General features: G+C 41.4%; 1 long non-coding RNA gene across 2 annotated transcripts; it reads right to left on the bottom strand.

Moving 5' to 3' along the window:
• Positions 1-7,855: 7,855 nt before the first annotated feature.
• LOC142030657 (uncharacterized) lies at positions 7,856-13,411 on the bottom strand. Of its 2 annotated transcripts, XR_012650235.1 has the most exons (4): positions 13,312-13,411; positions 9,248-9,385; positions 8,701-8,774; positions 7,856-8,295 (listed from the first exon to the last, which is right to left on the bottom strand). It is a non-coding gene; the product is annotated as an uncharacterized LOC142030657 (long non-coding RNA). The 2 variants fall into 2 exon arrangements; XR_012650236.1 differs by lacking the exon at positions 8,701-8,774.
• Positions 13,412-14,688: the final 1,277 nt, after the last annotated feature.

Consider the following 14,688-nt stretch of genomic DNA (forward strand, 5'->3'; position numbering starts at 1 on the left):
TTCATACTGTAAATGTGGTAAATTTTGGTTGAAGTAAATACCGCTTGAACTGTGGCACACATCTACTTCTGGAGCTGCTGCGTAAGAATCTTAGCTGAGGCCAGAGTTAGTTCCTTTAGCTTTTAAACTTGACATTTTAACTTCATGTCTTCCTAACTCATTCAACTGTGAGCCACCAGTACTGGAGTCAATTAGATAAGGAGGTTCATTTGTGCTGTTGTTCATATCTATTGTGATACTTCATTGGTTTTCTAGGCTGCATGACAGGAACAGAGAGGTAAGGCCTGTCTTTCTCCAGCCTGCATATTAGCTGTGCCAGGATGGGACTAACAGCACTGAAAATTATTGCTCCAGTAATATCTGCAAAACACTTTGTCATCATTGCTTGGATATGTTGGAAATCAGGCTTGAAGCAGAGATTCAGGGCCTACGTTTCCTCCTGTTTTTTTCTACATCTGCTACACAAAGTCCTTGTATTGTGAGAGTCAATAATCATCTTTAATGATCTCTGCAGACATGTTCCTACTTGCTGCCTATGTCCTTCTAATGTCATAGCCCAGTGTTGGATTAGTGCCAGGATTAACATGCATTTCCTTAATATGGGGAAGTGGGACATCACATGAATATTATCTTTGCATTGCCTCTGGCTGTTTTTGCTAGCCATCTGTCCAAACTGTGCAACAAAAATCATTTGTTTAGGCTGAATATGGTGCTCTGCTTCAGATCTGTATCGCTGTTCCTTTCCATGGGATCTAACTTGCCCCCTCCGCTCTAACAAGCACAGAGCTCTCTCAAGACGTGAGAACTTTTAAAATCACGTTTTCGTTGTGTATCAGAAAGAGAAGGCTCTCACTCTGAGCGAGACTTGCTCCCGAATGCCCAGCAGCCTAGTGCTTAAGGCTTATGCACCAGCAAGGCAGCAGACCCAGGGTGAAACAGGGGCTCTGCCTGACAGGGAACAAGGACTTGGCCCAGGCATCCCACGAGTGCCTTGAATGACAGGTTGCTGTTCAGAAGGTTTCTCTCTTTATTTATACCAAGCAGAGAAGCTTTTTCTCTCAAAGCTACTCAAAAAAAACCAACAAAAAAAAATAATCTACCTTTCTTTGGCAACTAGTACCTAAGAACCTGGCAGTTTAAGTTCCCCTAATAACACCTATGGGAAGCAGGGAAGGTCTGTTTCATCACCATTTTACAGACCAGGCAATGAGAACAACCATCCTGCAAGATAAAATAGCCCTAATAAAGCAGACCGCTGACACAGCTCTTCTAGTTGAACCAGGTCATGCATCTCTTGGTCTTGTCTCCTAAGCGGCACAGGCTATAGGCAAGCACGCTAACCACCGAAACATTTATACCTAGTCACCCTCTGCAGTACCCCTGCCTGGCTGGAAGACTTGTCTAACTTCTACACTAGCCCACGAAACTGACGGAGCCTGGATCTGCCCTCTCATGTCTGAATACAGATTCAGAAGTCAGGCTTGTTTATACATCTTGGAAAGATACTTCTCAAAATCTTTTAGTAAGGGAAGCTAAAAAGGCTACAATTTCTACAGGAAAAAAACACATGAAGTATGCTTTTTAAAGGCCTAGCTATAGTGAAGTATAGCAATTGCCAACATGTGTATCTTATTTTCAAACTGTAATCCAGCCAATTTCAGTTAATAAACTGGATCATGTATTTGTTTACAGTACTCTTTGTTTAAAAGAGAAGTCACATTTATAATAATCACATACAGATGGAAGTAATTTTATTCATGTCTTATCAGTTATTCATGCTTTTAGAATATTCCTTATTTCAGTTTCACTGAAGGGAGAATTATTTTAGTTCAGAATCTGATTAAAGAAAACTTAGTGAAACAAATTTTTTTGCTAAGCGCTGCAGGTGAAGTGAGAATTATTTCTGTCCAGTACCAGATCTATCCTGGGGTTTCTGTTGATGTACAACACTGGTATACTCTTTGCCTGCCCAAAAACTTGGCCACATGCTAGGTAAGACTTTGTAGCTGCAGCTGAGTGACCAGTATCACCTTATTTTCCTCATTTATTCCAATCTTTCCCAAAGTGAGCACACGTTTCATGCGTTTGACAGATCAAAGTGCTGCTGTCACCCAGCACGACCTTGCAAACGATGTCTTTCAAACACTGCTCTCCACATTGTCCAGATTGCATCATTCCCATGCAAACTAAGCCAAATTAATGACTTTTTAAAGTCCCTGTTACAAAAGAGTAGAAAGTGCGTACATAGGAGTTTGGAGGAGCAAGGACTTGCTGCCAAAACCAATGGTGAATTTAACATCATATTCAATTGTTTTTAACAATTGCAAAACAGAATGTTCTCTTTTCCAGTTCATTTAAGTTTTACGATGGGCTTAGCCTAAACTATGATTGTATTAACAGAAGGAGATACATAGTGATGGATTTTCTGCTGGTATATATACTTTTTCATCGTTGTGCTTCAGCTTTCATATGAAGAATCATTTTCACTGATATAGTCTTTATTGAATTAATATATTTATGTTCCCTATTTTCCTGTATTTCACAATCCCAAAATAAGTATTTAACCATACAAAAAGACTTTTTAGTATTTCTGCCTGTTGTTGCTCCCCTAACTTCCACATTCCTAGCAAGCAGATTAACTGTGAGATACCCTTATTCCCTTTGAGCAGCGCCTTGTTTCACAAATAGCTTCACTGACATCAGTGGATGTCCTTGTTATGTCTGGCAGCAGCTGTCGAACTGCAATTTATGAGCCAGATTCTGGCAGTTCCAACCGGGTGACTAGTCTGACAGAAGCACAATTGTTCATATAGTTTATATGGTCACAAGGCCATCAGAAGCGGGATAAAACAGAGGAAAATTTGGGAAGGGCTAGGGTAAAAGCTAAATAGCTATTAACACAGATATTACAATCTGGCCCTTGATCATAAACAGTGCTGTCAAATGCTGTAGGACTACTGCAAATGTTTTGTGATGCAAAATAGGGAAGCAAACTTTTGCATTTGAAGATCATCTGTTCATGCCAGGATGCTTCACACATACAAACATTAAGTTTGCACCCCAATGGCTATCTGCACATACCATTTCAGCTTTGCTGCAGAAATGGTTGCAATAGCTTGTATGGACAAATGGAAAATATTACTCCTTGTTTTTTTCAGCTACAATGTCATGAGGGATTTTTCTTTATAAGACTTAATCCTACTCTCACCATGTCTCCCCAGATCATCCTACTTGTTTTGCTATTTCAAAAGAACCACCTTACAAGCATTTATCCTTGTGTTTGCTAAATAATGCAGTAAGAGCTCAGTTCAAATGCAGAGCTAATCCCACAACATTTCTTTTCATTTCAGCTAGTTTACTGTTTCATCATGTTTATTAAGTGTTTAAGAGGCCAAAGTCACTCTTATAATAGTCAAGGAATGGGAGTTAGTTAAGATCCACATCTAAAACTAATAAACTTGTCAAAAGCTATAGGGCCTGATAATAAATATCAGGTTGTTTTGTGATAATAAGTCCACCCTTACAGAAATCTGCACTTCATAAAACTGGAATTGAATTGTTAGTTTCATGTCTGATTACTGTGACTAAGGATGCTAGGCACCTGGGAGACTGGCTGCGGGAACAGGTAAGGGTATGCAAAGCCTTCTAGTTCTCCATCAGAAAACTTAGTGTGGATGAGTAAAGGCCATATGTAGATATTGAGGGAAAAGCTGAAGTGTGGTTCTTCTGAATACCAATTTTAGAAAGTCAAAATTGATCTAGGTCATTGTCGTGGTTTAACCCCAGCCAGCAACTAAGCACCACACAGCTGCTCCCTCACTCCCCCTGCTCCCCTAGTGGGATGGGGGAGACAATTGGGGAAAAAAGTAAAACTCATGGGCTGAGATAAGAACAGTTTAATAGAACAGAAAGGAAGATAATAATAATGATAATAATAAAAGGACAATAATAATAATAAAAGAATTGGCATATACAAAACGAGTGATGCACAATGCAACTGCTCCTCACTTACTGACTGTTGCCCAGATCTGAGCAGCAATCAGGCCCCCAGGTGAACTCCCCCCAGCTTATATACTGGGCATGATGTCACATGGTATGGAAAACTCCTTTGGCCACTTTGGGTCAGCTGCCCTGGCTGTGTCCCCTCCCAACTTCTTGTGCCCCTCCAGCCTTCTTGCTGGCTGGGCATGAGAAGCTGAACAATCCTTGACTTAGTCTAAACACTACTTAGCAACAACTGAAAACATCAGTGTGTTATCAACATTCTTCTCATACTAAATGCAAAACATAACACTATACCAGCAACTAGAAAGAAAATTAACTCCATCCCACCTGAAACCAGGACAGTCATTCAGCTCAGAGGTTGGAGGATGAAAGTGGAAGTCTGAAACTCTGGCTCTTTCCTCCTTTGAGGTGTTTCCCCAGGTTTGGGCTGCTCAATGACACAAAGAGTAGTCTGGAGAAATTATTGCCACTGTTGCTCATAACATTCACTGCTCTTTGGCTGCACTGGTTTTACTTTATGCTGCTCTGGTGATGCAGCAGCCATCAGCCCTTAATGCTCTCCCCTGGAGGATTATACCAGCAAGTGGCAGTCAGAATGCCACCGTGAGCCCCCGTGCTGTTCTCTTGTAGGCCATTCCCAGCGGCTTTTGTCTCGATGTGAGGGTCCACCTGGATGCTCAGCTAGACTTCAAGAGTCAGGCAGAAGCCAGGACAAAGACTTCCTAAGTGCAGCTAATGAGAGATGGGCTGCTGAAGGTTGAGTATGAGTAAAGCAAGAAGAGAGAACTTCAAAGGGTGAGATGAAGAGCCTGGACTTTGCCCTACATGTGTTTTCCTCAGTGTGCACAGTGCATGAATGAACTATGGCAAGAGCCTCAGAAAGTGTGTCTGAAACGCTGATGCCCCAGCAACAGGTTGTACACAGGGTTGTCTTGACCTTGGCCAAGGTATATGGAAAAGATTTCCAGCTTTGTACTGCATGTCTTTCCATTTGATCAAATCACAAAAGTGTTGGGTTTGGGGGGTTATTTTATTACCTCTGGACCCATCAGATTGTGAAAGGAATACAGGTGGAGAGTTGATTGGTTTGGGGTTTTTTTACTACGACAAGAGAAGTGAGGTCTAGTGGAAACTCTCTACGTTTCTTAACTCCAAACATGCAGGTGTCCAAGCAGACCTTCCTTCCTTGCTGAGGCAATACATACTATTTCGAACCGACCTGGAGGGTTAAACATTACTTTGTCTATGGATACTGCTATGGGAATTTCCAGTATAGAAATTGAAGGTGGCTTTGGCTTGAAGAGAAAGGGAAGTAAGGATTAAATTTTAGCAGTCTTGGGTTTTTTTTCACTAATGAGGCCATATCAGGTTAACTGCAGGGTTTCCAAACCCTGCGTCACTTCAAACCATGTCACTTCTTTATGTGGGAGACACTAAAAGTGAAAATGAGGAAATACCAGAAACAAGAACTTTAACTGTCATATGAAGCTAGTTTTATAGTGTTAATGCAGACGATATAGAGAAGTGACAGGATTTGCCTTTAGTATAGGTCTTGTTGAAATAATTAGCACTAAAGAGATGAAGCTTTGAAGAACAGAGTCCTGATATGCCATGAAATATTCATTTCTAGTAAGTCATTTAAATTAGAAGTGTTGAAAAGGGAAATTGTTCCAAGACTTCTCACAAAGTCTGTTGAACAGTTAGATGGGAATAAGGAGGGGGAGCAGGAAAGGAAGAGTTGTTTTGGTTTTGTTTTCTTTTTTAACTTAAAACCTGAGATGTAGCTTACTGCTTATATTATTGATGAATCCCTTGCTATTTCTCCCATGTAGTCATACGATGCTGACCAAAACTAGGAAGGAAATGTTTGAAATGTGTACCTAAGCCCCTTCTCCCATTTCAGCAATTTGTATTGTGGGATATAGAGTAATATGAACCAGCAAAACTGCCCGAGGTGTTGGTTAACACTGTTCTGGAAGATTTATTACCACCCAAAACATGAGAAATTCTTCTCAGTTGACTGACTTTATAGTAGCAACTGAAAAAAAAAAACATGTACTGTGGCAATGTTTGAAAAAAATTCCCTTTGTACTACTTGTGCTGTAACAGGCTGCCAGCCAATGTCATCCACATGTCTGCTTGGTAGCAAAAAAGTTTTTCAGCATTTCTTCACACTGAAATGAAACATTTTATATATATTTCAAAAGCATCTTGTCATTTTAAATTAGATCGCATACATTTAGTTTTACTTTGAAAAGGAAAACAAGGTTCACACCACGTATAATTTGGCTTCACTTCCTATCTCTCACTTCTCTCCCTTTTCAACCATCTTTCAGCAGAAACTCCACTATGCCAACCAATTTTAAGCAGAATTCCTCTAGACTAAATGGGCCCAGGTTTATACAGCAGAGAATAAAGGGCACAGCGCTACAACTCTGCTTAAGGAAGTGCCATCAGTGGAGTTACTCTCACAGGCTGGGAGTCTGACTTACCACGTGAGCTGAGCTCACGTGAACCCGGAGTTCATCACAGTTAATGCTTCGCCCACAAGACTAGAACAAGCCAAGAGAACAGTCAGATAGTCATTGGAGACATTTGCATCATGAGCAAATGGAAAACTACTGAGGCAAGGACGTCTTGTGTCCTTGACCTGTGTTTTCAGTTGTACAGCAGTCTGTTACCATTAATATTCTTACTCGTATTGCAGAGCTCCAGTTTGGATTGGGACTGTGTTATCCTTGCTGCAATACAAAGGCCGAAGAGACTTTCTTCTGCTTGGGGTGCATTTGCCATGACCCTTGGACACTGGCAGCAGCCTGGTCTCTGGCTTATTCTCGTGATAAGTCTACACCAGAGCCAGAGGTGCTGGATTTCTGGCTGCAGAGCACCACCCCAGTGTACAATGGTGAACTCTGGCGGGACCAGATTCAGCCTTAGGACAGACACCTGCGGTTTAGGTGTCCCTCCTTAATCCAGAAATCGCAACTTTGTGGCCGTCCAAGAAGGTTCCACAACAGTTCATCAAACATGCATGAAGTATAAGATTAAATACTTCCAATTCACTAAATGCCCATCAGTGTCGAGAGCAATCTCCAACTACACTGTAAAGAGATACCAAGCAAAGTTCTTCTATTTGGAAACTCCTTTTGCTAGAAAACAGGAAGTTTTTACGCCCTCTCACCTTTCCTGCCTACCAATTCATCAGATCACTGATCAGCCTGTGACAGAATTATTTCCTTATTTCCATCCATTAGCACCCATTTATCGTCCATTGTACCACACACAGATTGCCAGCTTTCTTTGGGCCTGCCTTTTTATTCCAGTTCTGTACAACATTCAGCACAACAGATTTAGGGGCTCCAGAAACAGGGATGAATAATGCCTGTACACAACTCTGCTAGCTTCTCAAGTGTGACTCTTCAAAGTGTGGATAAAAATCCAAATTAATATCATTTTACCTCACTTTTCTCCTTTCATAGGGGTAGTAAAGTGAAACCTCTCCCTCCAGAGCTGTTGCTTTGCTGAGCCAGTCACCCTCTCTGTAATGCTCCTGAGAAGAATGGGCACAAAGGGAGTCTTCTGGAGTGTCACTTCTCATGGGAAGAATAAAAAACTGCCAGCCACTTCCTAAATGTACTGTCGCTCAGGAAAGAGATGTTACCCACAACTTCATACAAAATTCTGCCAACTTGTTTTCGCAGAATAAGTATAGTATACGTGCATATTAAAGATCATGATTTTTTTAGCTAGCTATTCTCCTGAATAACCTTAGGTACTTCATGAATAGTATAAACGAAAAAAAAATACACAAACAACTCTTTTAAAGAAAATTCGCTGCTCTAAGCCAATATATGCATAGCCTTGTAGCATAGAGTCATTATAAACATAAAAATGTGACAAAATAAAAAATATAAAAAAAATTCATAGATGTCACTCGGTACTTTACTAAAATTGGTACTTACAGTATAAGAAAATGGAGAGTAACTTTTCCAAATTGATTATTAAAGTTACAAAACCTTTCTCTTCATACAGGTTTTGGATTGTTAATTTTGGGAGCACACCTTTTAGATGCAATTATAAGGCACATCTGTTTTTATAGCAAATAAATGATTGCTGTGTGCTAATCTAACCCCACTGCTGTTTGCATGGTATTATGTTCAGCAAGACGTGCAGTTCTGTGCGCGCAGCTTCCCTCTTGTGCATATCAGATGTTGTCAACACTTTGGCATGGAATTCACTCGGTCCCACTTTCTAGATCCACACGCATGGCCCCGAGGTGCCGCATTGCTCCTGTGGGCAGAGTGAGCAGACAGTTGCATCATCCTGCTCATGCACCTGTTCTGGATGTATTTACTTTTCCTCTACCCCCTCTGTGGATGCTTTAGTGACAGTCAGACAGAAGAAGGAGGTTGAATGGTTTAACAGTAATGTGAAGAGTATTTTGCAACATGGGAGTATAAAAACACAAGTTTTAATGGTTATGACTAGAATTATTAAAATGCATAAAAATAGAGAAGCAAACGAACAAGTTTAATTGGTTTTTTTTATAACTGGCAATTTACTAAGAAGCAGATTGTTGTTAATGAATCTACTCAGATGGGTAAAACGGGCAGGAGTTGGCTCTACAGTTCTCTAAGGCTGAAATCTAATCACTTTGGTTAATTTGTTATTTATCCAGAACATTTTGTTTATTACCTTATTGTCCTTCAGAAGTAACTCTGTGTATAAATTTCTCTGTTCCCTCTCTTCTGATTATGTGATTGTAGAACCTGAAGGTATCAATTTAAATAATTCAGCAGACACCGCTGTCTGTAACCACAATTTCAAACAGGGTCATAGGTATTTTTTCTATAAAGGTTGTCAGAACAACTCCTCTCTTCTGGCTGCTCTCTTAAATGATAGTCATTGTGTGCCACCCAGAGTTGGGATAGCAGAGCCAGGGCACAGAGTGGGTTTGGAGAGGAGGACGAGTCGCCACAGCCCTTGTGTGTCAAGCATCCCCTCCCATGTTTCCCTAGAGACGAGTGACTTTAAATACAGTTAAAAAATAAATGTGTCTTCCCATGACAAAACACAAGGAGGAAAACAACATCTTCAGTATGCTCACCTATATATGTTTTATTTACCTATGACTCACTTCTAAACAGATCATTTCTCATCCTGCAAGGGACAGAGGGGAGAGAGGGATAAAGAATGTCAATCCAGTCCCAGCTTATCTTGCTGGCAACACAAAAAGGCTTACCTTAAAATGTTCAATGCTACATTCTCCCACTTCTGTGGTGACTTCTCCTGGGACTGACATTCCACCTCCCCCTCTGCAGGCGATAACACTCTGCATTTCCATGAGCCCAGCAGTATTTTTAGCACATATTGCAATTCCCTAGATGGGAAGTAAAACCACAATGTTGCATCTCAGTCCAATGCTATCACTTCAGACCACTGCCATGAGCTGGTACTTAAGTCATACATCCTTAATTATATCAGATACATACTAGGATCGCATTCTTTGCCCTGGAAGGTTGCTGTGGTATGTCATGTGTCAAATCACACCACAAGCAAAAAATATTCACTGTACCTTTTTTGGGCAGTTCTTGCAAAATATAACCTACATGCACATTCCCCTTCTGGGCTGTATCAGCTGGGCACCAAAAGTGAATTTGGGCTCTGAATCCCAGGGGTGCTGTGTTTGAGTCTCCCGCAGGGGTTGATTCAGTCACCCTTTCCTGTACAGCACCTAGATCAGTGCGGTGAGTTCCAGCCTTGGAGCTGGTGCCTGACCTTCAGGCACTGCACTGAGCCACCGCTGAGCCCAGGCCCTGCTGCTGACCCTCCCCATCTTTTCACGAATGATTTACCAACCTTTCTTGTTTTTTCCCTGGTTTAAGCATAACCAGCTCTCCATGTAACCACACAAAACACTCCTCCTGCAAACACCAGGGCAGGGGACTGGTGGGATGACAGCAAGTAGCTGGAGGGTGGGGAAGGGTGGACAGCTGCTTTCAACACCAGAACTGGTTTATGCTACCTGAAAGCATTCGTGAAACTACAGCCACTGCTGACTATCAACAGCATGAGTAACCTACCAAAAAAATCCGGCTTCTATTTGTCTCACTAGGAGACAAGTACAGAAGAAACTCTTGGGAGCTAGAAAGCTCTGACATCAACCGTGATGTTTCCTGAGGGGAAATGTTGCAATGCAGCCTGGGGTTCATGGAGGCTGAGGAGACACAAAAAGCTTCTGGCCAAGGTGTGCTCCTCCGGCCCCTTCCCTCCGACAGCTCGGCTCTGGGAGAGGCGTGGAGCTGCTGCTGCCGCACACCACCTGGAGCACACGCAGGTGAGACGCTCAGAGCCCTGGAGTGAAGCCAGTGTCCCGGAGAGCCGTGCCGACCCCTGAGTGAGAGTGCTGGGCACCATGGCCATGCTGTGCTCCTTCTTAACCTGCGCCTAGGCTTCCCGAAACCTCTTTCAAAGGACGGTACAGCGCTAAAGAAGCACCAGTTTATGCCCGCGCAGCAGCAGTGGATGATGTGTGATGAGAAGACCCTCGCATTCACCCGGCTCCAAGAGGTGATCCGGACAGGCACTGACACAAATATGGATTCTTCTGCCTGCATCTTTCTGGGTTGTCTCATTTTTATGCACATCAGGAAAAAAAGCAATCTCTAAATTTTCATGTACCTTTTCAAAAGTAAAGGATTGATAAAGAAGAATCCCTTGTGGGTCTGGGTTTTTAAACTTTTTTATTTGTAAAATGAATTTAACATTTTGAAATTATTAAAAAAGATTCAGATTTTTACCACACTGAGGGTTGGTTTTTCTAAACAAACATGATTTAGTTCAGCCTCCAGGTTTGTAGAGTTAAGAAAATGGATCCCTGAGTTTTCTGTAAATAAGCTTTTAGAGAAATAATTCACAGACCACCCAATGACCAGAAAACGTTTGCTATTTTGCAAGGACAGCTGTAGCAGGAAGGGAAGAGCCTTCTGACCAGGTTCCCATCAAACGATGACGTGAGATATGTGACCTTCCTAACAGTATACTGGAGCATCTGTTTGAAAAGCAAGCTCCTGCTGGCATGATTTCAAAACCTGACCATAAATTAGTTCTCATCCACAGCTGTCTGAAACCCAAAGAAATTAGCGCAGGTTCTTCACATTACTTCATTCTGATGGGAAGGACTAAAATGTTTGCATGTCATGAGTACTGTAGGTGTGTATTGTTAAATCTTTGCTACTAAATAGAGCTTGATATGGCATCATTATCTATTATTTTGATATAGCTGAACACTACATGGAGTAAATTTTAGAGGAGAAATTACTGATGAAAACCTCTAAAAAGAGGTATAGCCATTGAAATTCTACAATTCCTCAGAGAAAAAAAGAAAAGGTTGAGTATTGAATATGTATTACGTAGGAACATATGCTTCAAGCTTAGAATCTTGTGACTGGTCTTTATTCATATTTGGGTCGAGTTGGATTCAGTGGAATGAAAGGATCGAAACTTTTCTAAATATTTGTCTGTAACCATTGTGGCAAATTCTCTTTGTTTTATAAACAGACAGAGCATGCCTCCCCAAGAATAAAGAAGTAGTCATGCACACTAACTTGTGTTGGCACAAGTGCTTCTACCAAGAGTAAATTCCTCACTGGAAAAAAAATAGCTATGAATTTGAAGATCATGTTAAATGAGTAAGTTCAGTTGAAACCTGATCACAATCTTTGCATCCTACAAGTATTATTAAAACTTAGAAAATTAACAAAAACCTACATATCATAATATGAGAGACTATTTGTATTTAAACATGCTTGCAAATAATTATGTGTATTTTGCCTCCATTTGTTACAAATGGAAACTTGTGCTGGAGACACATCTCTGACTAGGCAGGATCTCCCTAGCTTTGTTACCTCTCCCATCCTGCCTTATCAGGGTACTTACAAAAGAAAGAGAACAGGGTGTATGTCACATTTACATCGATCTGCCCTCTCCTGGAGCTGTTGGCAGGACATTCTGCAAGAAAGGTTCTGTATTTTATAATCTCCTGGTTTTATTTTCTAGTCTACCAGAACTCAGGTTTATTAACTTCAGGATATAGCAGAGGGCATTTCTTTGCCTGTGCAAAATGAAGCAAATGGGTTCACCTGTGGACATACATTTGGGTTGTTTTTTTCTATGAAGGGCAGTTTTTTACCATTCAAACAGGATTGCAGATCACTGAACATAAGTGATCTTTAGTATTTTAAGTTTTCTGAATTGTGATGCCTTAGACTTTAATACACATACTCAATAAATATCACAGTGGATGTAGAGCAGTCCTCTGCAGCAATCACTGCAGAGGAGGAGGAGATTGCAGTAACCCCTGGGAGGAGGTTGTCTAAATGGGAGTGTTAGGGAACCTCCACAGTGCTGAGGATTTTTTCTTTCCTTTCACTGTGCTGTCAAGCAATATGCCATCATTTTGGGCAACATGTTCACTTCAGGTGTCAATTTTTTTCTTTATGGTGACTCCATGAGGATAGTTCCGTTTCACCAAAAATGACTGTTACTTGCGCCTCTTACCAGGGCACACTATCCTTGGATTATTACTCCAGTGCAATTACTTGTCGTCTTATTCCTCACTGTTCAGGACTGTAATGTTGCAGAATGGAGGAGCGAGGGAAGTGATACAGTAAGCTTCTGTATAGATGAAAGAGCCAGAACACTAAAGCATCTGCAACCACTGCATAAGAAAGCCATTTGACACCTTTAAAAGCTTTAACATACTCTATTTTTAGAATAATACCAGCATCTGTGTTGACAGCTTACATGCCAAGTTTCAGCTTGATGCAAATTTGAAAAGTCCTGAATAAAAACTGCTAAAACTCAGGAGTGTATAACACTACCTGATCCTAACTGACATTCAAAATAGACAGTAGTTAAGCTGCAGTATTTATATAGTACACTACTTCATACCCTGGAAAGATAGAAAGTAATCTCCTTCTTTAGAAGTGTTTTACCAAGTATACGATTGGGTCACCTGGAAGGTTATTATAAATAGAACTACTTGGCTGAATACAAATGACATTATAACTTGGCACCACTGTCTTGGGAAGGAGCCTGTACTCCTGCAACGCTCTCCAGCAAATCAGACACTTTTATACTCAATAACAGTAAATTCTGCAATATCAACTGAAAATGTGGGAGGCTCTGCTATAAGCACAGCCAGTTCCCTTGTTCCCCCGCTGCCAGCTCAGCCCCTTGGAGGGAGCATGGCCATCCTCACCCAGCTTCTCCTCCACACCCTGCCAGAGCAGGCACCCCGCTCACCTCCATCCAGGCTCTGCGGCACAGGGACAATCTACAAACATCTGCTTATTACCTCTTCTGCTGGACAGAGGGTCCACAGGAAGCTCTGCAAGAGCTTTCCTCTGCCACTTTTCTTTTTCTAGAGCGGTCAGGTGGAGCAGTGTGGGGTGGAAGACCGGGATGAGCCTATTGCATCACTCAGATTGAAAAGGAAAGTGATGTCTTGCTGACACTACCAGCGCTGGCCAACAAAGCCAGGAGCTGAAGCCAGTCTTAAGAAAAACGCTTCCAGATTTATTTTCAGTAGATGGAGTTTAAAGAATTGTAATAATTTATACAGGGACCTGGTACAGCTGTTTGCTTTAATATCTCTTATTTATATATGAAAAGTGTTTTGTAACTACAGGATTCTCTACTGCCTTACTATGTGCCTCAGGAACTCCAGTGAGTGTGACCCTATGATAGATAACGTAGAGGTGAAGATCTTTGTGAAGAATGTTGGAAAAAAAATATTTTTTAAGGCAAATAAGTACAGGAAAAGTACAAAGGGGAAACATTTCTTAAAAGATAATTATTCAGGAAGAAGTCAGATATATCAATCCTATTATCTAGACCAGTGCTTTGCTTTTATAAAGTTTCTACCACTAGAGTCAAACACTGTGGTGTTTTGTTTGGTTTTCATACAGGTATTCTCTGTGGGACAAGAGCAGAAAATGTGATTATTAACCACTTAGTCAACATTTCCTCTAAAGATTACAGAAGCAAAATAGCATTACTTGTTAATTTATTACGTAAATACAGTCACCATGACATTAGTTGTGTTGCATTACATTAGTTGTGTTTGCATCACGCCTTTTGTTCCACACACACACTGAAGGGAGGGTTTTGTGCTTTATGTTGGACAAAGAAGTTTTACTAGAATAGACACTGTTTAGGAAGGAACAAGTTTTGAGTGAGTATGAGTATTTCTGTAGAAGAAGCTAGCCACTATCCATAAAACACATCTAGATCTTATTTATTTACATTTGTGCATTTTTTTAAAAGGCCCATGTGGAGTATGCTAGCACAACCTGCACTGGAGCGCCCTGTCTGCAGCCACATGCCTGCCATTCAGGGGGTTCGAATGGCATCCACGCTGCAGAGCACAGGGATGCCCTTGGCACCCATCCAATCCATAAGCACTCCTGTGCTCTTGGAAAATCATGAGTTGCATGTCCCACAGCCTCTTGCTGGCACGCAGGGAGCCTCTGGTGTCAGAGTCCACGCTGCCTGAGGATATGTCCTAAAGGCTGCTGTCTTCCCCCAAAGCTGCTGTGAAACCTCAGGTGTGTTCCTCAGAGGTGTGATGAACATTTCAGTATGTACATGTGATGGGCCTATGCTGACACTACAGCACAG

Source organism: Buteo buteo, chromosome 4 (assembly GCF_964188355.1).
Source record: "Buteo buteo chromosome 4, bButBut1.hap1.1, whole genome shotgun sequence".
NCBI classification, from domain to species: Eukaryota; Metazoa; Chordata; class Aves; order Accipitriformes; family Accipitridae; genus Buteo; species Buteo buteo.